The 25038-nt window shown below is 46.0% G+C and overlaps 1 long non-coding RNA gene, 1 other non-coding gene and 1 pseudogene across 2 annotated transcripts; all 3 read right to left on the reverse strand.

Moving 5' to 3' along the window:
* The window catches only part of LOC120381920, a 38376-nt pseudogene extending 27958 nt beyond the window's left edge, over positions 1-10418 (reverse strand).
* Positions 628-699, reverse strand: TRNAG-UCC. Its single transcript has one exon. It is a non-coding gene; the product is annotated as a tRNA-Gly (tRNA).
* Positions 10419-13375: 2957 nt separating the features above from the next.
* On the reverse strand, positions 13376-24790 carry LOC120381923. The gene is made up of 3 exons (XR_005588182.1): positions 24727-24790; positions 23911-24037; positions 13376-13436 (listed from the first exon to the last, which is right to left on the reverse strand). It is a non-coding gene; the product is annotated as an uncharacterized LOC120381923 (long non-coding RNA).
* Between the last annotated feature and the right edge of the window lie 248 nt (positions 24791-25038).

Genomic DNA, 25038 nt, shown 5'->3' on the forward strand with positions numbered 1-25038 from the left:
CGCTGTCTGCAGGCGCTGACCCCTGAGCTCCCATTGGCTGCAGTTCCTGGCCAATGGGAGCTGCAGAGTTGGTACTCAGGTGGGGCAGCGCATAGAGACACTCCCCCCGCCCCAGGGGATGCTGGGACATGCCAGCCACTTCTGGGAGTGGCACGGAGGGATGGAGGTAGAGTGGGCAGGGAGCCACCTTAGTGCTGCTGGCACATCTCTGCACACCCGTTGTGGGGGGAGGGGAGCAGAGGGCCTCCATGTGCTGCCTGGGGTAGGGGCAGAGCACGGAGCTGCCTCCCCTCCCGGGTCTATTCCAGGAGTGGGTGGGTGGGGTCTTTTGGCCTGCCAGGTGCAGCAGGTCAGACTAGATGATCACACTGGTCCCTTCTGACCTTAAAGGTTCTGAGTCTAACAGGGAGAGGGAAGTAAAGGATTTTTTTTTTAAATATAAACGAAACCAAACATCATAATACCTGGATGACTCCAACTGCTCATTTTACAGTCTTGCCCCTTTCTTTGTCCCCTGTGTGTTTAATGATCTGGTAGGATGTGGGACATTGATTCTCTTATTCCCTTGATAAAGCGGTACAGTGACTGAAACTTAACCAATTCCCAGGAGAGGAAACATCACATCCCTGCATTGGCCGGGAATTGAACCCAGGTCAACTGCTTGGAAGGCAGCAATGCTCACCACTATACCACCAAGGCAGCTGGTGAAAGTCCCTGATTTTTCACACTTGGTGTCTGGTCACCCTACTGCTCAGTGTGAGGCGAATGTCTCTGTGTTCTCTGCCGTTCGTGGTGGGGAGTTTCCCCACTGATAACATTTCTTGCTGGGTCGGGGAGGGGAAAGAGAAGAGGGGTTTGCTCTGTTTCATTCCTCTCCATTTTCTGTTCCTTCCCGTCCCTTCCAGGGTCCTCCCTTATAATAAAAAATAATAATAATTGGAGATATACCAATCTCCTAGAACTGGAAGGTACCTTGAAAGGTCATTGAGTCCAGCCCCCTACCTTCACTAGCAGGACCAATTTTTGCTCTAGGTGGCCCCCTCAAGGATTGAGCTCACAACCCTGGGTTTAGGAAGCCAATGTTCAAACCACTGAGCTATCCCTCCCCTTTTCCATTTCAGACTGTGCAGTGACACCCTCCCAGCACCCAGGACTCTGGAGCCTCTGCAGCAGCACGATCCCATGAGATCCTCAGTGACCAAGGGTCTTTTCCAACTTCTAGGAGACCCCAGCTTGAGACTAAAGGAAGCTCTCCTCCTTCCTGAGGATCCTCTCTCCCTTCCTGGAGATCAAGATGATGAAGCCTCTGCCTTGCCTCCTGGGTCTGAATTAATGTCCCATTTCCCACTATCTGCTCAAAATAAACAAGTTTCTAACCCAGGTGAGCAGAGTTAATTCAGTTCTCAGCTGGAATCCTTCACCCAACATTCCTTAGGAGATACAGACTCTCTGTGACACAAACTGACTGGGGTTCATCTCTGCATGTCCCCAATGGGGAAGGAAAGACACTGAGGGGAAAGGAAGATAGGCAGAAGGAGTCAAATTTGGGCAGTCCCCAGAGCCAGTTGATTGAGTGGCCCTGGAGTCAGCCACTGTGGCCACTGCAGAAGTCACAGAGGTTGCAGGAAGTCACAGAATCCATTACTTCCACCACCTCCATGACAGACACGGAGACAAACCCCTCCCTGCTGTGACTGCAGTTCCTGGAAGGAAAGAGAAGAACAAGAAAGTGAAAAGAGAAAGAAAAGAGAGATTCCTGTCACCTCTCTCCCTGCTGCCTCCCCCTTGTATTCTGTAACCTCATTTCACTGGTTTCCCTGTGCTGGTGCCATGGGGTGTGTCATAGGTCTTCTCCCCACTTGGAGCTGTTGGGTTCCAAGATGGGGACCTGCATGGACTCCTCTAAACTAAAATCCTAGTTTAGATCTGGTTCTCGCTGCCACCAGTTAAGTTTAAAGTGGGTAACACACTGCCTGTCCCCCAAACTTCCCCTGGGGAACCCAGATTCAAACCCCTTGAATCTCACCAGAGAGACAGAAACAGCCAGTTCCCCTCCCCCACTTCCCTCTCTCCAGCCTGCTCCAGAGAGATTACACCCCGAGTCAAATCCTTGACTCAACACAAAGAGGGACTCACCTCTCCCTCCCCTTCCCTAGTCCTGGAAAGAGATACCTTGATTCAAACTCCTTGAATCAAACAAAGAGGGATTCACTTTTCCCCCTCCCCTTCCCCTGAAAATCCAAACAAGGGAAGAAATCAATCAAGTTCTAAAAAGAAAAGATTTTATTAAAGAAAGAAAAAAGTACACTCTCTCTGTATTACCAGGATGCAAAAATACAGGGTCTAACTTATAAAAACTGGAGCGACTTCCCCTCCCTCCTTCTCAGAATAATCCAAGTAACAGCAAACAGAACTAAAGATATTTCTCCAGCAAACACACAATTGCAAATATAGAAAGCAACTCAAAAGACTAATCCGCCTTTTTAACTAATACTCACTATACTGGGTAGTAGGAAATAGTCCAGGAGAACTTGGAGACATGTCTGGCCTCTCTTAGATCCAAAGAGAGCACGAACACTTAAACAAAGAACACAGACAAAGCCTTCCCTCCAGAGAGATTTGAAACTATTTTGTCCCTTGATTGGTCCTCTGGTCAGGTGTTCCTCAGGTTACTGAGCTTGTTAACCCTTTACAGGTAAAAGAGACTTTAACCCTTAACTATCTGTTTATGACAGGGTGACACTAGAGTTCTGGGGATTTGGGGGACTCTTCATTTCTCAACATTTCACACAAAATTTGTCTTTGGGCTGAAATTTCTCCTGTTAGGCCTCTCAGTCAGAGCTGTACCCCACCCTGTTTGCGCAGGGGAGGGGAGAGGAGATGTAAATTGCAGAGTAGGCAGAGAAGTCGCCCATAAAGGGTCATATTGATCTGGTGACTGGTTCTGACCGGGGTCCCACGTCCTCTGACACAGGCTCATCACAGGTGTTCAGAGAGACAGGTAGTTGCGGGTTTTCCAGTGTCAAGTCTGAACTTTGATTCTAACAATGTGCGATGAAATATCAAGGAGATCTCCACATACCTGATCTCTTCCCCCTCCCCTTTTTTTGTATTAATTTTTATTTTGACGTGTTTGGCTTAACCGTGATCGTCTATTTCCCCACCTGTATTGCAATTTGGGGGTTATGTTTATTGTGCCTCCCTTTTGTTCATGTCATTATAATTGTAACAGCAAAGGAACCTGCAGGAGCAAAAACTGACTCAAAACTTCATTTCCCCATCATGCCGGAACATCCTACAAACAGCTCACAGAGCTGGAATCATAACACGCAAGGCCAGGGGATGGGAGATGCAGGTTTCCAAGGGTTCTGTCTTTCCCAGATGACACATTCCAGCCCCTTGTGTGCCTCCAGCCTGTATGACCCGCTGGACTTTGACACATTTATTGTCTCATTCTATAGATAATGTGATTGTAACACAATGTGACTGAAATGAAACCACTTCCAGATGAGGAAACAACAGAAGAGAAAAACCATTATTGCATTGGCTGGGAATCAAACCCAAATCAAGTGCTTGGAAAGCACCTATGCACACCACTATACCACCAACGCATCTGGCAGGAGTAGCTTTCCTGCAGGCTCTGGGTGCTGGCAAAGGGGATGACACATGACCACAGAGTTAGTGAGCAGGGTGGATGGGCTGGCAGCTGCCTGACCCCGGGAGCAGAGTTACCATCCCAGAGTGACTGAAAGGGGGCAAAGGTGAAAACAGATCTCACTGGGAGCTGGCCCCACACCTGCCCTGCCCCTAGGAGAGGGGAACTGAAGCTCAACTTCAATCACAGAAAAATCTTCCCTGAGAAGGAAGGGGACAGCTTGTTTTAAAGACCAGTTTTGTGTTTGTTCCTGCTACATACGGAGGGGCTGGGTAGTGCTGATTCCAGCCCCCAGACTCTGGGAGGATAAGGAACAAATTCAGGCTGCCAGTGACCTGCAGGAGGGAGATGATCTTTTGACAGTGACGGACGCCTCATCCTAAAGGCCTTTGTCTGCCCCCTTCCAGTGACTGTTTGGTACAGGAATGCAGCCCCCCACTCCTGGGTCTCTCCTGGGGAAATAATGTTTCTGTGCAAAACACCAAAGCTTTTAACAGAAAGGAAGAAAAGGAAATGGCCACATGATGGGACTAGCACATAAGGAATGAAGCACAAGATCCTTCTCCCCTGTGCATTGACTTTTAACCTTGTTTGTGGTGGTGTTGTATCCATGTTGATCCCAGGGGTCCTCTGGGGCGCCGGGCATTGGCCACTTTCGGGAGAGTGAGCTAGATGAACTGGTCTGACTCAGTGTGGCTGGTCTTATGTTCTAACTGCTGGTTATGGAGGAGACGACCTTCCAGGCTACACAGAACTGAAGGAGGGTGCTGGGTTAGCTCCACAGCTTGTCTCTTTCACCAACAGAGGTTGGTCCTCTGCAAGCTCTTACCCTCACCCACCTTGTCTCTCCTGGACTCTGAAAAGTGCTTTCTCTCCACTCCTCTTGGAAAGAAGTTAAGTTTTCCCTTTGGGCAACTATCAGGCTGAAGCAATTGTATTGATTGTGACACTAGAATAGAAGATTTAATATTATAAATAAATGAGTCTAGACCTGAGGTTCTGGTTTTCACATTGGTTTTTCTAACTCAGTTCCCAATTCTCTTCTAGAAAGGCCTCCAGGCTGCCTGCCCAGCCCAGCAAAAGTGGCAAGGAGAAAGCCCACACTGCTGCTCTTTCAGGTAGTTGAAGGCTGCTATCAAACCCCCCTCACTCAGTCAGTCCCCAGGCTGTGGCAGTGCATAGGATTCTTCCATCCTAAGTGCAGGACTCTACACTCCTCCTTGTTGAACCTCCTCAGATTTCTTTGGGCCCAATCCTCCAATTTGTCTAGGTCGCTCTGGACCCAAACCCTGTCCTCCAGCGCTTGGATTCTTTACATGCTTTCACAGAGCAAAGAGCACATGTTCCATGATTTCATAGGGCAGAGTTTTGTGCTATCGGGAGCTTTCCCTGTGTGGATTTGACAGGTGGATCAACACAGAGACACATTGTGACCCTTCTCAGGGTGCTGAGGGCTGTGAGTCTCCTTGTTGCCACCTGCCACAAGGAAGAGGGAGTTTTGCATTTGGCAGCTGGATGTTAGTGACCAAACTCACCAGCCTGCTGGAAATCAAGGACCCTCCTCTGAGCTACAGCAGCCACCTTAACCCTTGAGTTCCTTCACTGTGTCCCCCTCTGGGGTCCAGCCCGGATCACCAGATACTCGGTGAAATCCAAGATCCTCTCTTCCCCAAGTATCCCAGGTTACTAGTTTTACTGTGGACCATTGCTACTGTATCTCACACAGCACCTGAGTACAGTTATCGAACAAGCAAAAAATTTATTTCACAATGGATAGAGATTTAAACAAACAAACATGAGTGATGGAAACCAACTGTTACCAACTAAACAAAGGCAGAAAGTGATAGAATAGAAAGGCCAGCACAAAAACAGAGAGAGGAACAATAAGATACTAAAAGGACAATGGTTGGAACTCTCCATTTCTCTCAGTCTTTAGACTGATGGGTACTAGAGCTGTAGCAACAGTTGAGGAACCAGGGTAAATTAAATCTAATTAACTTTTCAAGATTAGCCATCATTTCCTGTACGACTAAAAAAAACACAAAAACAAGACAACTTTCAGTTTTCCAAAATAATTCACATTATCACACAGTCTCTTACTCTTTAACCAATAACTTCACCTATAATTTCATTTTAATTGGTAACAACAACATATTCAAAGATCACAAATTATTTTCATATATGTTAGGGCTTGGCTACACTTGTGAGTTGCAGCGCTGGGAGTTACAGCGCTGGTTGTGCAGCTGTGTAGGAACAGCGCTGGTGTGTGGCCACACTCACAGCTACCAGCGATGCAGTGTGGCCACATTTGCAGCACTGTTGGGAGTGATGCATTATGGGCAGCTATCCCAGCGTTCAAGTGGCAGCAACCTGCTTTTCAAAAGAGGGGGGTGGGGTGTAGTGTGACAGGGAGCGGGGGAGGGAGAGAGAGAGTGTGGATTTTTGGAGCCGACACTGTGTATTAGCTCCCTGCCCTGAAAATCACAAAAGTTGCCAAACCCCTTATTCTGCAAACAGCCTGCAGAATATATAAGAAGCATGTACTTTCTGCACCCCATTTCTCTCATCAAAAACTCAACCCCTTTGAACGAGGTAGGCAGGGGGTTCTCTCATTTGATTGTTCACAGTCACTTACAGATTGATCACAGCAAACAGGAGCTGTGTTTGTTTAGATAAGCAGCTCCTGAGTTCACAACAAAACAAAGAGAGGCTGCATAACAAAACAAAAGAGAGTAATTTACTTTAAAGCATTCTGGGATATCTCCTAATACCCTGGAGGCCAACAACAGCGCTGGTGTGTGTCCACACTTGATGAGCAGCGCTGGATCACCAGCGTTGCACTCGTTATACCCCAAGCAGACCAGTTGTTCAGCCAGCACTGCAGCCAGGGAGTTGCAGCGCTGGATGTGCCTTGCAGGTGTGGACAGTTACTAATTGCAGTGCTGGAAAGCCTCCACCAGCGCTGCAACTCACAAGTGTAGCCAAGCCCTTAGTTTGCTTTTAATCCCCATTGTCAATAACTGAACCCTTGTTCTTAGTGTGGTTTGTCCCAACCACTTCTGTGAGTTCATATATCTCAGGATCTTCTGCCATGTGTGTTGGTAGAAGGAGTCTTCTATGTCGGAATGTTTGCATCATGGAGAAAAATACCTCTTTTCACACTTTTTAATCTTTCAAAGTAGGAGGAGGTAGAGAAGTAATGTAAATGCATAAAACAAAAGAGAAACCTCTCTGGTCTACACTAAAGACATTTATCGGGATAACTATATTGCTTAGGGGTGTGAAAAATCCACACAGCTGAGCAATGTAGTTACACAGCCCTAACCCCCTGTGTAGATAGTGCTACATGAGCGGAGAACTTCTCCTGCCAACACAGCCACCGCCGCTTGGGGCTGGACTAATCAAGTCCGATGGGAGAAATCTCTCCCATTGGCTTAGAGCATCTGTTATAGCAGTGCTACAGCAGCACAGCTACATTGGTGGAGCTGTGCCAACATCAGCTTAATTGTGTAGCCACAGCGTCAGACACAAAACCATAGAATCAGGACTCAACATGTGTGTATCTGGAAGTCTGAAATTGGAGGCTGACAAATGCGTTGCCTCATTGGTTACCATCATTTCTACAGCCTGAAAGTCCTTGTTACCCAATCAGGCAGCCAGTTTGGGATCCACAGGGAAGGACTGTCCTATGAAGCACTCTCTCTTTGCATCCAAACAGTGAAGGATGACTGTTCTCAATCTAACCCTGGCATACTTTGGAAGTGTAATCAGTGACACTGAACTAGGAAGTGGAGTTGTACAAACAGTTTTCCTTGGGTCACCATAGCTTCCTTTACTGGGGTGGAAACCAAGAACTGGGTGTGGAATCTTTCAACCTCAGCTCTTTCCAAATCCTTGGTTTTGGATAGGGTAGATTTACACTTCTCTGAAGAAGAATACTTTACAAAACCACTTAAAATCTCAGCAGTGTTAATGAGGAATGGCTTCCTGAAACATGCCCAGCTTTTCTTTAATTCAGTGGCACAGGTCCAGGGAAGGGACTGGATGCAGGCCTGGATCAGAATCTTCGTTAGTTACCAGAGCTGGAGATTCTATTCAAACATGGCTATTTTGCTGAAGCTATTACATTTTCAACACTGGTTTCATTTTATACACATCTTTAGCACCTACAAAGGATAAATTCAACTAAAAACTCCACTTCTATTTCCTCAACATCTGTGTCATGAAAGGCTGCATTTCCCATAGCATAGGATTTGCTAGGAGAGATCTTCTGTAGGGCCTGGGCATTTTGTCTAGTTCAAAACCACTTACCATGGAATTCTCTTCCCAGATCATTGGAGACAATATTGCCTTAAACAACTGAAATACACTGTGATCAGATGCACTTCCTTCAGTTAGTTGGAGTTCTGCTGTTGTTCACCATTTCTGAGTGGAGATTTTAAATCACTGCTATTTCTTTGTTAGCCTGTCCAGTAAATTAGAGAGGTCTCTCCTGTTGATAGAACTGCACTTCAACTTTCTCCATATCATCATGGAGGGATGGGGAAAAAGCAAAGCTGAAATCATAAATGAGGACTTTAGCAAAGGGTCATTGTCTTAAATTCTTCAATAAATCTGAGCTACATCCTATCAAACTGAACTAATATCCAATTGGGTGACCAAACAGCCTTCAGGAAAGATAGAGACCCGCATCACAGAGAGACAATACATGACAAAGAAAGTGTCAAGTGAAATTCCAGAGCAGGTTACATCTGATTATTCAGAGTCGGGACAAGAGATTTTCCCACCACATTGTCCTCTGATCCATTCAAACCTGCTTCCTCATCCCTGTCTCAATAGTCAGTTATGTTATTTACAATTATTTTAGTATCCCAGCATGCCCATAATGAGGGAAAAACAGCCCTCTTGCCAGAAGTGGCTTTACAATAGATGGAACCTGGAATTTAAACTCTAAATGGTCACACTGTATTTGGGATCCATTTGAATTCCTCCCAGGTCTTTGACACTTTCATCTCCAGTCATAGTGACTCTGATATAGGATTAAAGAAGTCAAAACATCATCTTCAAGCACAGACAACGGACAATGCTTCATCACATGACACTTTGAGAAGTGGATGGATAGAATGTGACGAAGATAAACTCTACCTGGCTCAGGCAAAGGTAACAGTTCTGCAGTGAAGGGGAAGGAGGAAATCTCTGAGTCACTCCATCTCCTTCCAGTGTCACAGAAGCTGAAATTATACTTTTTTCCTGCCCCTGCTCCTCTTCATTTACATATAATTTGAAAAATTCCCAATGTAACTGCTCTTCAGCACAACCCAGAGCAACGTGAGAACAACTGGCAAGGATACAATCTGTGTCATTGGTGACTCTAACAATAACTTTGCAATAGGAGGAATGGTATAAACGTGATGCTCCCTGGTTCCTCATAGGAAGGGCACACTCCAGTTACTTGTGGGGCAATAGAAAGGACAAATAGGTCCATCTCAAAAGAGGGCGAACTGCAAAAGGCAAAAATGGGCCACTCATCTGGACAAGTTGAGGGATAACGGTGCTGCAAACAGTTCAAAGAGCTTTAAAAGTTACTATGTGGGAATCAGGAAAAGTATTAAAAAAACAAAGTATTGATAGCCCTAGAGATTTTTACAATGTTGATCTCTCTTGCAGATTCTCTGATGGCTAACATGGGATGAGTGCCAAGAGAAGGTTTTCCCACACTCATGGCATTCATAGGGCCTCTCCCCTGTGTGGATTCTCTGATGCTGAGAAAGGGCTGAACTCTTAGTGAAGCATTTTCCACACTCACAGCATTTATACGGCCTCTCCCCCGTGTGAATTCTTTGATGTCTAATAAGGTGCGAGCTGCGATTGAAGGTTTTCCCACACTCACTGCATTCGTAGGGTCTTTCCCCTCTGTGGATTGTTTGATGACTAATAAGGTGCGAGCTGCGACTGAAGGTTTTCCCACACTCATGGCATTCGTAGGGTCTTTCCCCTGTGTGGATCCTCTGATGTCTAGAAAGGGCTGAGCTGTGAGTGAAGCTTTTCCCGCACTCACTGCATTCATAGGGCCTCTCATCTGTGTGGATTCTCTGATGAACATAAAGGGCTGAGCTGTAAGTGAAGCTTTTCCCACACTCACGGCATTCATAGGGCCTGTCCCCTGTGTGGATTCTCTGATGTTCAGAAAGGTTTGATCTTTGAGTGAAGCTTTTCCCACACTCTCTGCATTCATAGGGCCTGTCCCCTGTGTGGATTCTCTGATGAACAGAAAGGGTTGATATTTGAGTGAAGCTTTTCCCACAGTCACTGCATTCGTAGGGCCTGTCCCCTGTGTGGATTCTCTGGTGTCTAGAAAGGCCTGATCTGTAAGTGAAGGTTTTCCCACACTCACGGCATTCAAAGGGCCTCTCCCCCGTGTGGATTCTCTGATGTTGAGAAAGGGCTGAGCTGCTAGTGAAGCATTTTCCACATTCACTGCATTCATAGGGCCTCTCCTCTGTGGATTGTTTTATGCCTAATAAAGTGCGACCTGCGATTGAAGGTTTTCCCACACTCAGGGCATTTGTAGGGCCTCTCCCCTGTGTGGATTCTCAGATGAACAGAAAGGCTTGATCCGTGAATGAAGTTTTGCCCACACTCAGTGCGTATATTTTTTCTCTTTCGCCTAAGGATTTCCTGTTGTGTTGTGGTTTCCATGAGGACCTTCTGAGTTCCCCAACAGGAAATAAATTTACCCAATTTCTCCCCTGGCTGGTTTTCTTGCTCTCTATCTGGTCTGTGCTGAATCTCCCAGGAGTTTCCCTGCTCAGGACTTCTGGACACATTCCTTTTCGATCTTTGCGATAATGCTCTGTGTTTATCCACTTGCTCAACATTTTCCTGCTGAGAATTCTGCTCCTCTTTCTCACGGACCATTGCATCACCTGCTGTGATAGAGACAGAAACCTCAAACAGGGATGGAACAGGAAAGACCAAACCAAAACAAGTGCTGGAGAGGGCAAATAAAAATCAGGAGCTGAACTCCCCCAAACTCTTCCCACAGACAATCCAGGAAGTTTCTAGAAAGTGTAGGGGACAATTTCCTGGTGCAAGTGCTGAAGGAACCAACTAGGGGAAAAGCTCTTCTTGACCTGCTGCTCACAAACAGGGAAGAAATAGTAGAGGAAGCAATAGTGGATGGGAACCTGGGAGGCAGTGACCATGAGATGGTCGAGTTCAGGATCCTGACACAAGGAAGAAAAGAGAGCAGTAGAACAGAGACCCTGGACTTCAGAAAAGCAGACTTCGACTCCCTCAGGGAACAGATGGGCAAGGTCCCTTGGGAGAATAACATGATGGGGAAAGGAGTCGAGGAAAGCTGGCTGTATTTTAAAGAATCCTTATTGAGGTTGCAGGAACAAACCATCCTGATGTGTAGGAAGAAAAGTAAATATGGCAGGCGACCAGCTTGGCTTAACAGTGAAATCCTTGCTCGTCTTAAACACAAAAAAACAGCTTACAAGAAGTGGAAGATTGGACAAATAACCAGGGAGGAGTATAAAAGTATTGCTCAGGCATGCAGGAGTGAAATTAGGAAGGCCAAATCACACTTGGAGTTGCAGCTAGCCAGAGATGTTAGGAGTAACAAGAAGGGTTTCTTCAGGTATGTTAGCAACAAGAAGAAAGTCAAGGAAAGTGTGGGCCCCTTGCTGAATGAGGGAGGGAACCTAGTGACAGAGGATGTGGAGAAAGCTAGTGTACTCGATGCTTTTTTTGCCTCTGTCTTCACAGACAAGGTCAGTTCCCAGACAGCTGTACTCTGCAGCGGTATGGGAAGGAGGTGACCAGCTCTCTGTAGAGAAAGAAGTAGTTCGGGACTGTTTAGAAAAGCTGGACGAGCACAAGTCCATGGGGCCAGATACACTGCATCCGAGGGTGCTAAAGGAGTTGGCCGATGAGATTGCAGAGCCATTGGCCATTATCCTTGAAAAATCATGGCGATCTGGGGAGGTCCCGGATGACTGGAAAAAAGCTAATGTAGTGCCCCATCTTTAAAAAAGGGAAGAAGGAAGATCCAGGGAACTACAGGCCGGTCAGTCTCACCTCAGTCCCTGGAAAAATCATGGAACAGGTCCTCAAGGAATCAATTCTGAACCACTTAAAGGAGGGGAAAGTGATCAGGAACAGTCAGCATGGATTCACCAAGGGCAAGTCATGCCTGACTAACCTAATTGCCTTCTATAATGAGATAACCAGCTCTGTGGATGAGGGGAAAGCAGTGGATGTGCTATTTCTGGACTTTAGCAAAGCTTTTGATACAGTCTCCCACAGTATTCTTGCCAGCAAGTTAAAGAAGTATGGGCTGGATGAATGGACGGTAAGGTGGATAGAAAACTGGCTAGAAGGTCGGGCTCAACGGGTAGTGATCAATGGTTCCATGTCTAGCTGGCAGCCGGTATCAAGTGGAGTGCCCCAAGGGTCGGTGCTGGGGCCGGTTTTGTTCAATATCTTCATTAACGATCTGGAGGATGGTGTGGACTGCACCCTTAGCAAGTTTGCAGATGACACTAAACGGGGAGGAGTGGCTGATACGCTGGAGGGTAGGGATAGGATACAGAGGGACCTAGACAAATTAGAGGATTGGGCCAAAAGAAATCTGATGAGGTTCAACAAGGACAAGTGCAGAGTCCTGCACTTAGGACGGAAGAATCCCATGCACTGCTACAGACTAGGGACCGAATGGCTGGGCAGCAGTTCTGCAGAAAAGGACCTAGGGGTTACGGTGGACGAAAAGCTGAATATGAGTCAACAGTGTGCCCTTGTTGCCAAGAAGGCTAATGGCATTTTGGGTTGTATAAATAGGGGCATTTCCAGCAGATCGAGGGATGTGATCATTCCCCTCTATTCAGCACTGTTGAGGCCTCATTTGGAGTACTATGTCCAGTTTTGGGCCCCACACTACAAGAAGGATGTGGATAAATTGGAGAGAGTCCAGCGGAGGACAACAAAAATGATTAGGGGGCTGGAGCACATGACTTCTGAGGAGAGGCTGAGGGAACTGGGATTGTTTAGCCTGTAGAAGAGAAGAATGAAGGTGGATTTGATAGCTGCTTTCAACTACCTGAAAGGGGGTTTGAAGGAGGATGGATCTAGACTCTTCAGTGGTAGAGATGACAGAACAAGGAGTAATGGTCTCAAGTTGCAGAGAGGGAGGTTTAGGTTGGACATTAGAAAAAACTTTTTCACTAGTAGGGTGGTGAAGAACTGGAATGGGTTACCCTAGGAAGGTGGTGGAATCTCCTTCCTTAGAGGTTTTTTAAGGTCAGGCTTGACAAAGCCCTGGCTGGGATGATTTAGTTGGGTTTGGTCCTGCTTGGAGCAGGGGGTTGGACTAGATGACCTCCTGAGGTCCCTTCCAACCCTGAGATTCTATGATTCTCAGTAAGAGAGAGGAGGGGGATGAATTCAGCCTTCACATCCCATCCAAATACGCAGGGGGAAGGGAGGAAGCTACTGCCTGGTGTCTGCTAGGATCTATAGGAAGCCATGAGCTATGTTTACCCTGAGGATACGACCCCTGCTAGGGACAATAATGAACTGAGAGACCTCCGAAGGGCTTTGTAGGGCATCCTAGATGTTTCCTTCAGGCACTTACAGATTCTGAGGTGGTTTAATGTTTCCTCACCTGTGTGGGGAGCTCTCAGGATCTCTCTTTCCTCTGAACCCTGGAGGTCTGGGACCCATGGCTCTTCCCCCTGTTCCAGCTGGGAGATCACATCAGGCTGGGTAACAGGAAACCCTGCTCAAATGAAAGAAAACAAAGGAATTCAGTTGATTTCATAAGACTTTGTCATAAAAACATTCTATTAATTTAACTTCAGTGCTTAGTGTGACCTGGTGGGCCAGAGGCAGGTCTCACTGAAAACGCCAAGATCAGGGCAGGCTGAAAAAGGGATCACCCACTTGGGTTATTGAGAAGCTGAAAAAAGAAATCACATGGCCCCCTTTATTGCATCCCAGTTCTCTGACTCCTAATCAGCACTTAGGTCCAGTACAGTGAGAGGTTATTTCAAAACTCTGCTCACATAAACAAAATGATCTTCTGACCCCAAAGGTCAGCCACGTTACCAGGTCAGTATAGGTTTGGATCTTACCCAAAATACCACACTGCCAGCCAATCCTTAGCATCTAAACTAAAGGTTTAAACAAAAGAAAGACAGAAAGAAGTTAAATGGGAAAGCAGTCAGATACATTCCAAAATGGATATATCAGGTTCTTAGCAGTATTGGTGAGTTGCTGGCTTGAAAGTCCATCTGGAACACATCCACAGCTTGGATGGGTCATTCAGTCCTTTGTTCCAGGGTTCAGTTTGTAGAGAAGTTGCTCCAGAGGCAGGAAAGGGGATTGAAGACAAAATGGAGATGATGCAGCTGCCCTTTATATTCCTTTTGCTATGTGGCTTGTACTTCCTGTGTCCCAAACACAAGCTTCACAGTATGTGTCATGGAAAAGCCTTGAAGTTCTCATTACACAGGCATACCCCGGCATGTCTTGCTGACTCAATAGGTGTATCCCCTTGGTCCTTTCCATGGGCTCATTGTACAGATGATGACTCTCAATGGGCCATCAAACAGGCTAGGCAGTGTTGATCCCAATATGTCTGGGGGTGTCACCCAGAAACACTGCACAAGTCTGGAAATACAGATATACCCTACATATCTATAACTCACAATACAAAGGTGATACAAACATAGAAACAAAATGATCATACTTGGAAAATCATAACATTTCCCCTGACACCTTACATGGCATATCTAGCATGATTCATTTTAATTTGATAAGATTATATTATTTTATTATTAATACCAAAGTGTCTCACAATTCCATACAGTGTCACACTTGGTAAACCAGTGAATTTCCAGGACTAGTTCCCCAGGTCCTTGAAGATGCCCAACACTATGCTTATGAGGGACTGAAATACCCACATATCTGCTGGGAACACACACACAGACACTGTGTCAGTCTATACCCCTATGTTCACTCTTCTAGAAAATTATGATCAATTTTGTACTCAGTATGGCTTGTGAGGTATCATTTGAAAATGCATAATCTACTGAATATTATCCTCCTGTTAAAACGTGTAGTAACACTGTATGTAAAGTTATGAGATTTTAGAGTATGAGATTACTGAAAAAGTTACAATTCTGGGGAACACCCACAGAGCAGTTCCTCAGAGACAGCAAGTCAAAAGCTGGTCAAACAGCCATTCTCCTGCAGGGGGAAGGTGTGAAGAAGACATTTACATTCCATCATAGGGACCTCTTGAAGTTGTTGTGGAAAACGACCACACGATTGATTTTGAATCAGCTCAGCCTGAGGCTCTTTTCTTGGTTAAAAGTGCGCAGCGGGCGACAGCTATTGGAATACTGTCCCCCTGAGCTAAAAACCACACAAGCCTTTTAAAGCTTAAAACCACAATCAATGACACACACGTTGCACATTAATTACCTTATTTGGAATATATTGTAAAATATGATGCAGGTCAAAAGCGAGCTGAACAATCAGTTTTCCATATTCAGCCTTTCCTGTTATTGTTATTCCTAGTCTAGTTCGTGGTTTGACTTTTCTAACACTTCCACTGTGGTTATGTTTCACAAGCTCGGTTACTGCAAATCAATGTGTTTGGGGACTTTCCACTTCACCTACTTAGGCCCCTTATGCACACAAAGCCATTGTTCCCCAATCTGGGGGATTTTCCATTCCACTCTGCCTTTCTATGCCCTTTACACAGAGCAGCAAGCTCAGCTAATACTTCAGGCCTACTAGCTTGACCAAAGCTCCAAAGCTCTTTCTGTAGACTTTCCCTCCCAATTCTCATATCTCCGACAGACAGCCTGGCACCGTGACTCAGCTGAGAACTGAAGTTGTTTCTAGTACAAAGGACTGAGTTATAAAAAGAGGTGAGGAAAATGCTTCAGACTCTCTCTCTCCCCTTTCCCTCTGCTCATGACAACTCCTGAAGACCTGATCGTGGGCGGCAGGGGCAGGTTAGGGGGAGTCCTGGCTGAAAGGAAAACCAGCCTGTCTCAGCACATGGTGAGAGAAACATTTGCCTTGAATCCATTTCAGCTGGTTAACTTAGACGTTAGTTTGTGTTTTATCTTTGCATTTCTTTTGTAAACAATTCTGAGCTTTATGCCTCATTATCTGTATCTTAAAATATTTTTTTTGATCGTTAACAATCTTATTTTATTCTTTATCTAACCAGTGTGGTTGGATTAAAGTGTGATGGAAACTCCATCTGGGATAACAAGGCTGGCGCATGTCATTTTCCACTGATGAAATGACAGACTTCATATGAGCTTGCGTTGTTCAGTAGTGTGCTAGACAGCGAAAGATGCACATTTCTGGGGGAAGTCTGGGAGCAGAGAATTTTCTGGGGTTCTCCTGTGCTGCACTGTAACTCGTGAGTCACTGACTAGCAGCACTCAATACCGTGTAGCTGGGAGTGAGTTACATGCTGGAGACTGCGTGTGAACTGCCCAGGAGTGGCTGCTCTCACAGTAGAGCAGTGTAAAAGGCACCCCAGCCTGGGGAACTGAGGGGACACAGCTGTTCAACAGTCCAGGTTGCACTGTGTTTAATGTCACAGACACTCAATTTCAAAGAGTCTCCTACAACACAGAGAAAGTAAATCCATGTCCCAGAAATCAAAGACTCCAGAGAAAGGGCAAGTCTCCCCGGCACTGCTTCTTGCTCACAGAGAGGTCCAGAGACAGAGACAATGGAAGAGTCCTGGGGAAGCTGGAAACAGGAAGCATGGGCTGGTGGGGTTCAGTGGAGAAAGGGAACAGGAAGGGCAGGGATATTACTGAATGCAGGATCTCAGCAGTACTAGATGACTGGATAGCACATAGTGCAGCCCATTGGAAAACATAATCCCAACTTGTCATAAACAGATAGTTAAAGGTTAAAGTCTGTTTTACCTGTAAAGGGTTAACATGCAGTACCTGGTGACCACCTGACCAGAGGACCAATCAGAGACGAGATAATTTCAAATCTCTGTGGAGGGAAGCCTTTGTCTGTGTTCTTTGTTAGTTCTCTTTTTGAATCTAAGAGAGACAGTCATGTCTCCAAGTTCTCCTGGAGTAGTTTCTACTAATTAATAGTGAGTATTAATTAGAAAGGCGAATTAGTCTTATGATTTGTTTTCTACATTTGCAATTGTGTGTTTGCTAAAGGAAATGCTTTATTCCTGTTTGCTGATTTTGCTTTGACTGAGAAAGGGGGGAAACAGGGGTGTCCCGGCCCACGGAATTGACCGGGTGGTGGCAGCCGAAAAGGGGACCTACCCTAGGATTTTAGGGTGGGGGGAGACATGCTGGTCCTCACTTTGAAACCGGCCAGTTTCAAGTGAGGGTTCAGACCAGGACACCCCCTGAACACCAGTACAAGGACTGGTCAGGAAAGTGGACTTTTACTGTCTATAACAATTATTCCATCCCCATGCTACTGGGGGAAGACTGGGCCAACAATGTAAAGCTGGCCAAGAGGGGGGGAGTGGTCACCCGCAGCCAGGCCGAACAAGCAGGCACTCCCATCCCTGTTCCTGAGCCATCCACCAAGACCCGGTCTGTGTTACCAGAGACCCAGACAGAGGTGGTGGAACTGGATCTCATGCCAACACCTACAGCAGCCATACTACATCCAGTCCCAGGACCGGAACTGGAAAAGCAACCAGCGGCAGAACCAGCGCCAGCACGGACGCCAGCGCTTGCAACTCCACCGCCAGGGGGCGCCAACGGGCCTAAACTGGCAGAAGCAGCAGACAACTCTACCCAAGAGGCTCAGCCAGAGCCTGAAATATCACCTTGTGCACCAGCGGAGAGCGGTCCACAGTCAATGGAAACAACCTCATCACCTACATCGCTTCCAGAGGAACTGGTGTCTCCCGCCTCAAGGGAACAGTTCCAGACTGAGCAGGAAGCCGATGACAGCCTTAAGAAAGCTTGGGCGGCACGGAGCAACCCACCGCCTCTCAGCTCTTCTACCCAATTCCAGTTTGTTGTAAAACAAGGACTTTTACATAAGGACATTCTTTCTGGTGGACACCAGGAAGGCCATGACATCCCAGTGGGCATTCTGGGGTCAACAAAGCAAAAACAGGTTAAAAACATTCCTTCCACTGGGAGGGGATGGGCAAGGACGTTGCCAAGTATGTCCGCTCAAATGCATACAAAGTGTTCTTCAATGTCAAATATCTTGTTGTTTACAGACTTCGTAGTATATGTAATAGTGCATGTGTTTTGTTTATCTGTTTATTTTACAGTTCTAGGAGGAAATCACCACCAGTAGTTCCCACTGATGGCGATTTGGGGGGCGTGTCATAAACAGATAGTTAAAGGTTAAAGTCTGTTTTACCTGTAAAGGGTTAACATGCAGTACCTGGTGACCACCTGACCAGAGGACCAATCAGAGACGAGAATTTCAAATCTCTGTGGAGGGAAGCCTTTGTCTGTGTTCTTTGTTAGTTCTCTTTTTGAATCTAAGAGAGACAGTCATGTCTCCAAGTTCTCCTCGAGTAGTTTCTACTAATTAATAGTGAGTATTAATTAGAAAGGCGAATTAGTCTTATGATTTGTTTTCTACATTTGCAATTGTGTGTTTGCTAAAGGAAATGCTTTATTCCTGTTTGCTGATTTTGCTTTGACTGAGAAAGGGGGGAAACAGGGGTGTCCTGCCCACGGAATTGACCGGGTGGTGGCAGCCGAAAAGGGGACCTACCCTAGGATTTTAGGGTGGGGGGAGACATGCTGGTCCTCACTTTGAAACCGGCCAGTTTCAAGTGAGGGTTCAGACCAGGACACAACTATACATACAGAATGATGTATGTATAGTTAGTTAAATTAGTTAGTTAAATTAGTTGTTTCCACTCAAGAGACGGATCTTGGAGTCACTGTGGATAGTTCTCTGAAAACATCCACTCAATGTGCAGCAGCAGTGAAAAAAGCAAACAGAACGTTGGGAATCATTAAGAAAGGGATAGATAAAAAGATAGAAAATATTATATTGCCTGTATATAAATCCATGGTACGCCCACATCTCGAACACTGTGTGCAGATGCATAGACAGCTGCAGCGGCACAGCAGCCAGCAAACAGAGCTGTAAACAGGGGAGTTTCAGAGGGAGTTTACTTGGGAGACTAAGAGACCTAGGCAGAGGAACTGACAGGCTAGTGAAGGGAGTGGGTGGTGGTCTGCCAGTGTTCTGGTGCCTTTTGGGGGTTTGTTTTGTTTTGTGTTTCTTGGACTAACACATTTTAGGTGGGAAGGCTATGACCGATACAGAGGCAGCAGGGAAAGACACAATGAGGATGACTGGATGTGGAAGCTGCGGCATGTATACGATCCTGGAGGGGGTACCTGAAAAGAGTTTTGTCTGCATGAAGTGCCACCTGATAGAGCTGATAAAGCTAATAGGTAATAAAGGTAATAATTGGAGATATACCAATCTCCTAGAACTGGAAAGGACCTTGAAAGGTCATCGAGTCCAGCCCCCTGCCTTCACTAGCAGGACCAATTTTTGCCCCAGATCCTAAGTGGCCTCCTCAAGGATTGAACTCACAACCCTGGGTTTAGCAGGCCAATGCAGGTGGAAACTCTGGTCAAGTTTAGAAGGGGGTTCGAGCAGATGATGGAGCAAAGACATGAGGAGGCTGAAGGGATAAGCTCAGACTTGCAGATGGAAGCAGGACCAAAGAACTCTGAGGGGAGACTGCTGGGTGAGGAAAGTGAACAGTGGAAGCATGTGACTAAGAGAACCAGGCAGAGGAAAAGACGGGCCAGTGACGGAGAAATAGAGCTCAGGGACAGGTTTGCAGAGTTGGAAAATGAAGAAGGGGCACAGCAGGTGGTTGCTGAAGGTGAGAGGGCAAGGAAAAAGAGAAGAGCTGCTAGTCCTACAGGAAGAGGGGAAGAGTCAATGGAGACAACACCAAATATGAGCCCCAGGAGGATACGGGAAGGGTTGGAGGATTGCAAGGGTGAATAGGAATCGAGAGGACTTGCAGCCAGTGGGAGCAGGGGATAGACCGGAGAATCACACTGTCATCAGGAAAAGGCAGGTCTACGTGATTGGGGACTCCCGACTGAGAAGAATAGACAGGCCTGTAACTAGAGCTGATCCAGAGAACAGAAGGGTGTGCTGTCTGCCAGGTGCTAAGATACAAGATGTGGACCTGAGGCTGAAAAGGATCCTAACGGGAGCGGGAAAGAATCTGTTGATTGTCCTTCATGTGGGAACAAATGATACGGCTAGATTCTCGCTGGAACGTATCAAGGGAGACTATGCCAGGCTGGGGAAGACGCTTAAGGAAATCGAGGCTCAAGTGATCTTCAGTGGGATTCTGCCGGTTCCCAGAGAAGGACAACAAAGGTGTGAAAAGATTATGGCGACCAACAGATGGCTCAGGCAGTGGTGCTATAAGGAGGGCTTTGGGATGTACGGCCACTGGGAAGCATTCATGGATAGAAGACTGTTCTCTCGGGATGGACTCCACCTGAGTAAGGAGGGAAATAGACTTCTAGGATGGAGGCTGGCACAACTGATTAAGAGAGCTTTAAACTAGGAATTTGGGGGAGATGTCCAGGTAATCTCCACGCCGGAATTTAACATTGAGAGGGAAGAAAACAAAGTAAGAGAGGATACAGCCGTGGGCAGAAGAATGGACATAAGGAGGAAGGGTAGTGTAGATACCAGTCTAATAGGTGATGCTGGTGGTAGAATGTCTGTGCCTAACCCCCGGGGAAAGAATGTCAGTGAAGCCAAACAGCAGGAATTAAGATGTCTGTACACTAATGCGAGGAGCCTAGGTAACAAAATGGAGGAACTAGAGCTACTGGTGCAGGAAGTGAAACCGGATATTATAGGGATAACAGAAACATGGTGGAATAATAGATCATGACTGGAGTACAGGTATTGAAGGGTATGTGCTGTTTAGGAAAGACAGAAATAAAGGCAAAGGTGGTGGAGTAGCACTGTATATCAATGATGAAGTTAACTGTAAAGAAATAAGAAGTGATGGAATGGATAAGACAGAGTCTATCTGGGCAAAAATCACACTGGGAAAGAAAGCTACTAGAGCCTCCCCTGAGATAGTGCTTGGGGTGTGCTACAGACCACCAGGATCTGATTTGGATATGGATAGAGACCTCTTTAATGTTTTTAATGAAGTAAACACTAATGGGAATTGTGTGGTCATGGGAGACTTTAACTTCCCAGATATAGACTGGAGGACAAGTGCTAGTAACAATAATAGGGCTCAGATTTTTCTGGATGTGATAGCTGATGGATTTCTTCACCACACAGTTGAAGAACCAACAAGAGGGGATGCCATTTTAGATTTGGTTTTGGTGAGTAGTGAGGACCTCATAGAAGAAATGGTTGTAGGGGACAACCTTGGTTCGCGTGATCATGAGCTAATTCAGTTCAAACTAGATGGAAGGATAAACAAAAATAGATCTGGGACTAGGGTGTTTGATTTCAAAAGGACTAACTTTAAAGAATTAAGGAAATTAGTTAGGAAAGTGGATTGGATTGAAGAACTTGTGGATCTAAAGGCGGAGGAGGCCTGGAATTACTTTAAGTCAAAGCTGCAGAAACTATCAGAAGCCTGCTTCCCAAGAAAGGGGGAAAAAATCACAGACAGGAGTTGTAGACCAAGGTGGATGAGCAAGCATCTCAGAGAGGTGATTAAGAAAAAGCAGAAAGCCTACAAGGAATAGAAGATGGGCAGGATTAGCAAGGAAATCTACCTTATTGAGGTCAGAACATGTAGGGATAAAGTGAGAAAGGACAAAAGCCATGTAGAGTTGGGCCTTGCAAAGGGAATTAAAACCAATAGTAAAAGGTTCTATAGCCATATAAATAATAAGAAAACAAAGAAAGAAGAAGTGGGACCACTAAACACTGAGGATGGAATGGAGGTTAAGGATAATCTAGGCATGGCCCAATATCTAAATAAATACTTTGCCTTATTAAAGACTGAGGCAATGAGGAGCTTAGGGATAATGGAAGGATGACAAATGGGAATGAGGATATGGAGGTAGATATTACCACATCTGAGGAAGAAGCCAAACTCGAACAGCTTAATGGGACAATCGGAGGGCCCAGATAATCTTCATCCAAGAATATTAAAGGAACTGGCACATGAAATTGTAAGCCCATTAGCAAGAATTTTTAATGAATCAGTAAACTCAGGGGTTGTACCGTATGACTGGAGAATTGCTAACATAGTTCCTATTTTAAAGAAAGGGAAAAAAAGTGATCCGAGTAACTATAGGCCTGTTAGTTTGACATCTGTAGTATGTAAGGTCTTGGAAAAAAATTTGAAGGAGAAAGTAATTAAGGACATTGAGGTCAATGGTAATTGGGACAAAATACAACATGGTTTCACAAAAGGTAGATCGTGCCAAACCAACCTGATCTCCTTCTTTGAGAAGGTAACAGATTATTTAGACAAAGGAAATGCAGTGGATCTAATTTACCTCGATTTCAGTACAGCACTTGACACAGTTCCACATGGGGAATTATTAGTTAAATTGGAAAAGGTGGGGATCAATATGAAAATTGAAAGCCGGATAAGGAACTGGTAAAAGGGGAGACTACAACGGGTCGTACTGAAGGGTGAACTGTCAGGCTGGAAGGAGGTTACTAGTGGAGTTCCTCAGGGATCCGTTTTGGGACCAATCTTATTGAACCTTTTTATTACTGACCTTGGCACAAAAAGCAGGAATGTGCTAATAAAGTCTGCGGATGACACAAAGCTGGGAGGTATTGCTAACATAGAGAAGGACCGGAATCTCATACAGGAAGATCTGGATGACCTTGTAAACTGGAGTAATAGTGAAAAGTGCAAGGTCATGCATTTAGGGATTAATAATAAGAATTTTAGTTTATAAATTGGAGACATATCAGTTGGAAGTAACAGAGGAGGAGAAGGACCTCGGAGTATTGGTTGATCACAGGATGATCATGATGTGATATGGCTGTTAAAAAAGCTAATGCAGTTTTAGGATGCATCAGGCGAGGTATTTCCAGCAAAGATAAGGAGGTGTTAGTACCGTTATATAAGGCACTGGTGAGACCTCATCTGGAATAATGTGTGTAGTTCTGGTCTCCCATGTTTAAGAAGGATGAATTCAAACTGGAACAGGTTCAGAGACGGGCTACTAGGATGATTCGAGGAATGGAAAACCTGTCATATGAAAGGAGACTCAAAGAGCTTGGCTTGTTTAGCCTAACCAAAAGAAGGTTGAGGGGGTATATGATGGCTCTTTATAAATATATCAGAGGGATTAATATTAGGAGGGAGAGGAATTATTTAAGCTTAGTACCAATGTGGACACAAGAACAAATGGGTATAAATTTGACACTAGGAAGTTTAGACTTGAAATCAGATGAAGGTTTCTAACCATGAGAGGGGTGAAGTTCTGGAACAGCCTTCCAAGGGGAGTAGTGGGGGCAAAAGACATATCTGGCTTTAAGACTAAGCTTGATAAGTTTATGGAAGGGATGGTATGATGGGATAGCCTAATTTTGGCAATTCATTTTGGCAATTGATCTTTGATTATCAGCAGGTAGGTATGCAGTGGTCTGTGATGGGATGTTAGATGGGATGGGATCTGAGTTACTGCAGAGAATTCTTTCCTGGGTGCTGGCAGGTGAGTCTTGCCCACATGCTCAGGGTTTAACTGATCGCCATATTTGGGGTTGGGACGGAATTTTCCTCCAGGGCAGATTGGCAGAGGCCCTGGAGGTTTTTCGCCTTCCTCTACATTGTGGGGCACAGGTCACTTGTTGAAGGATTCTCTGCAGCTTGAGGTCTTCAAACCACAATTTGAAGACTTCAATAACTCAGACATAGGTTAGGGTTTGTTATAGAAGTGGATAGGTAAGATTCTGTGGCCTGCATTGTGCAGGAGGTCAGACTAGATGATCATAATGGTCCCTTCTGACCTTAAAGTCTATAATGTGGTCACCCCATCTCAAAGAAGTTTACTGGAGCAAATAGGAGATATTTGACACTGTGATACTGCTCCTGTGCTCTGTTCCCAAAGTGTTCTGCAGCAGGGGAGGGTCTGTGGCAGTATGTGTGTCACTGGCATATTGGGGTGATGCAGAAACAGGGCAGAGTAAAGGTGGCATTGTGGGGCTGGCGTGAACTTTATCTCTTCATTTCCCCTTCCAAGAACTGAGGGGACAGGAACCCTTACCCAGCGAGGTCACATTCTCATAGTTCTTCTGCATGACGTCTCTATAGAGGGCTCGCTGAGTAGGGTCCAGCAGAGCCCACTCGTTCCTGGTGAAATACACAGCAACATCCTCGAAGGTCACCGGCCCCTGAAAGAGCAGGAGTCCAACATTCAGTACCTGTTGCCCCACTCACACTCCCACTATTCGTGGAGGAGAGGAGCCAAACAAATGGAAGCTCTGGGTGGATCACAGTCAACAGAGTCCCACCTCCACCCCATTCAGAGCATCCTGGAAACACCAAGGTGAGGGGACGAAGAGAGAGCCCCTCCTCTCTCCCAGCAGAGCCATCACCCACTTACTAGCCACAGACTGATACAGGAGATGGAGCCCTAGCATGGACCAGGAGCTCTCCTGGTCGGAAACCCAACACCCTCCACCTTGTGAGGAGCTGGATGTGAAGGGAGGGGCATCTCCCCTAAACCTCACTGCTGGGTGCCCCTTTCATATCTCACAGCAGCCGCAGGTCAGTCAGGTCAGGCTCCAGCACTGGGAGTCTGGTCAGCTTTCCTAGCCCCATGTAGGAGGGTTATTTTCTGTTTCACAAATTAGGGCATTTCCACCTCCTAATCTCATGGGTCTGTTCCTAGAATCTAGGGCACTTAATAAACAACTCCCAGCAGGTTTGCCACACTCTGTCCTCCTCCCTTTCCCACCCTGTGCATTTCCTGCCCCGCTCCAACCTCCAAACCAGACTGCACAACCCTTTCCATCTCCGGTGTATTTGCTGTCCCTCTCCTCCAGCAGGAATTTACCAGCAACTCCCCGATAATCTCTACCTGAACAGGCTCCTCTGCAGCCATTTCTCTTCCCTCTCCCATGAGAGGATGGGATGAGCTGGAGTGAAACATGGACGTCATTCTGCAGCCTGTCTGGATGAGAAGGGCAGTTGTGGGGGTTTCAGAACAGGCTTTAGTTAATTTCACATCATGACAGACATCCTAGATTCTGCCATCCTGGGAAAATGCCTGATCTCTTTATTACAGTGTAGACCTGGCCCCTCCTGCCAGGTTAAGCCCACAGAGAGATTTTTAACCTCCCTTCTCCCTCCCCTCACCCTGTAACAAGTCTTTGAACAGAAGTCACTTTCT

The sequence above is a fragment of the Mauremys reevesii genome, linkage group 14 (assembly GCF_016161935.1).
Source record: "Mauremys reevesii isolate NIE-2019 linkage group 14, ASM1616193v1, whole genome shotgun sequence".
Taxonomy (NCBI): domain Eukaryota; kingdom Metazoa; phylum Chordata; order Testudines; family Geoemydidae; genus Mauremys; species Mauremys reevesii.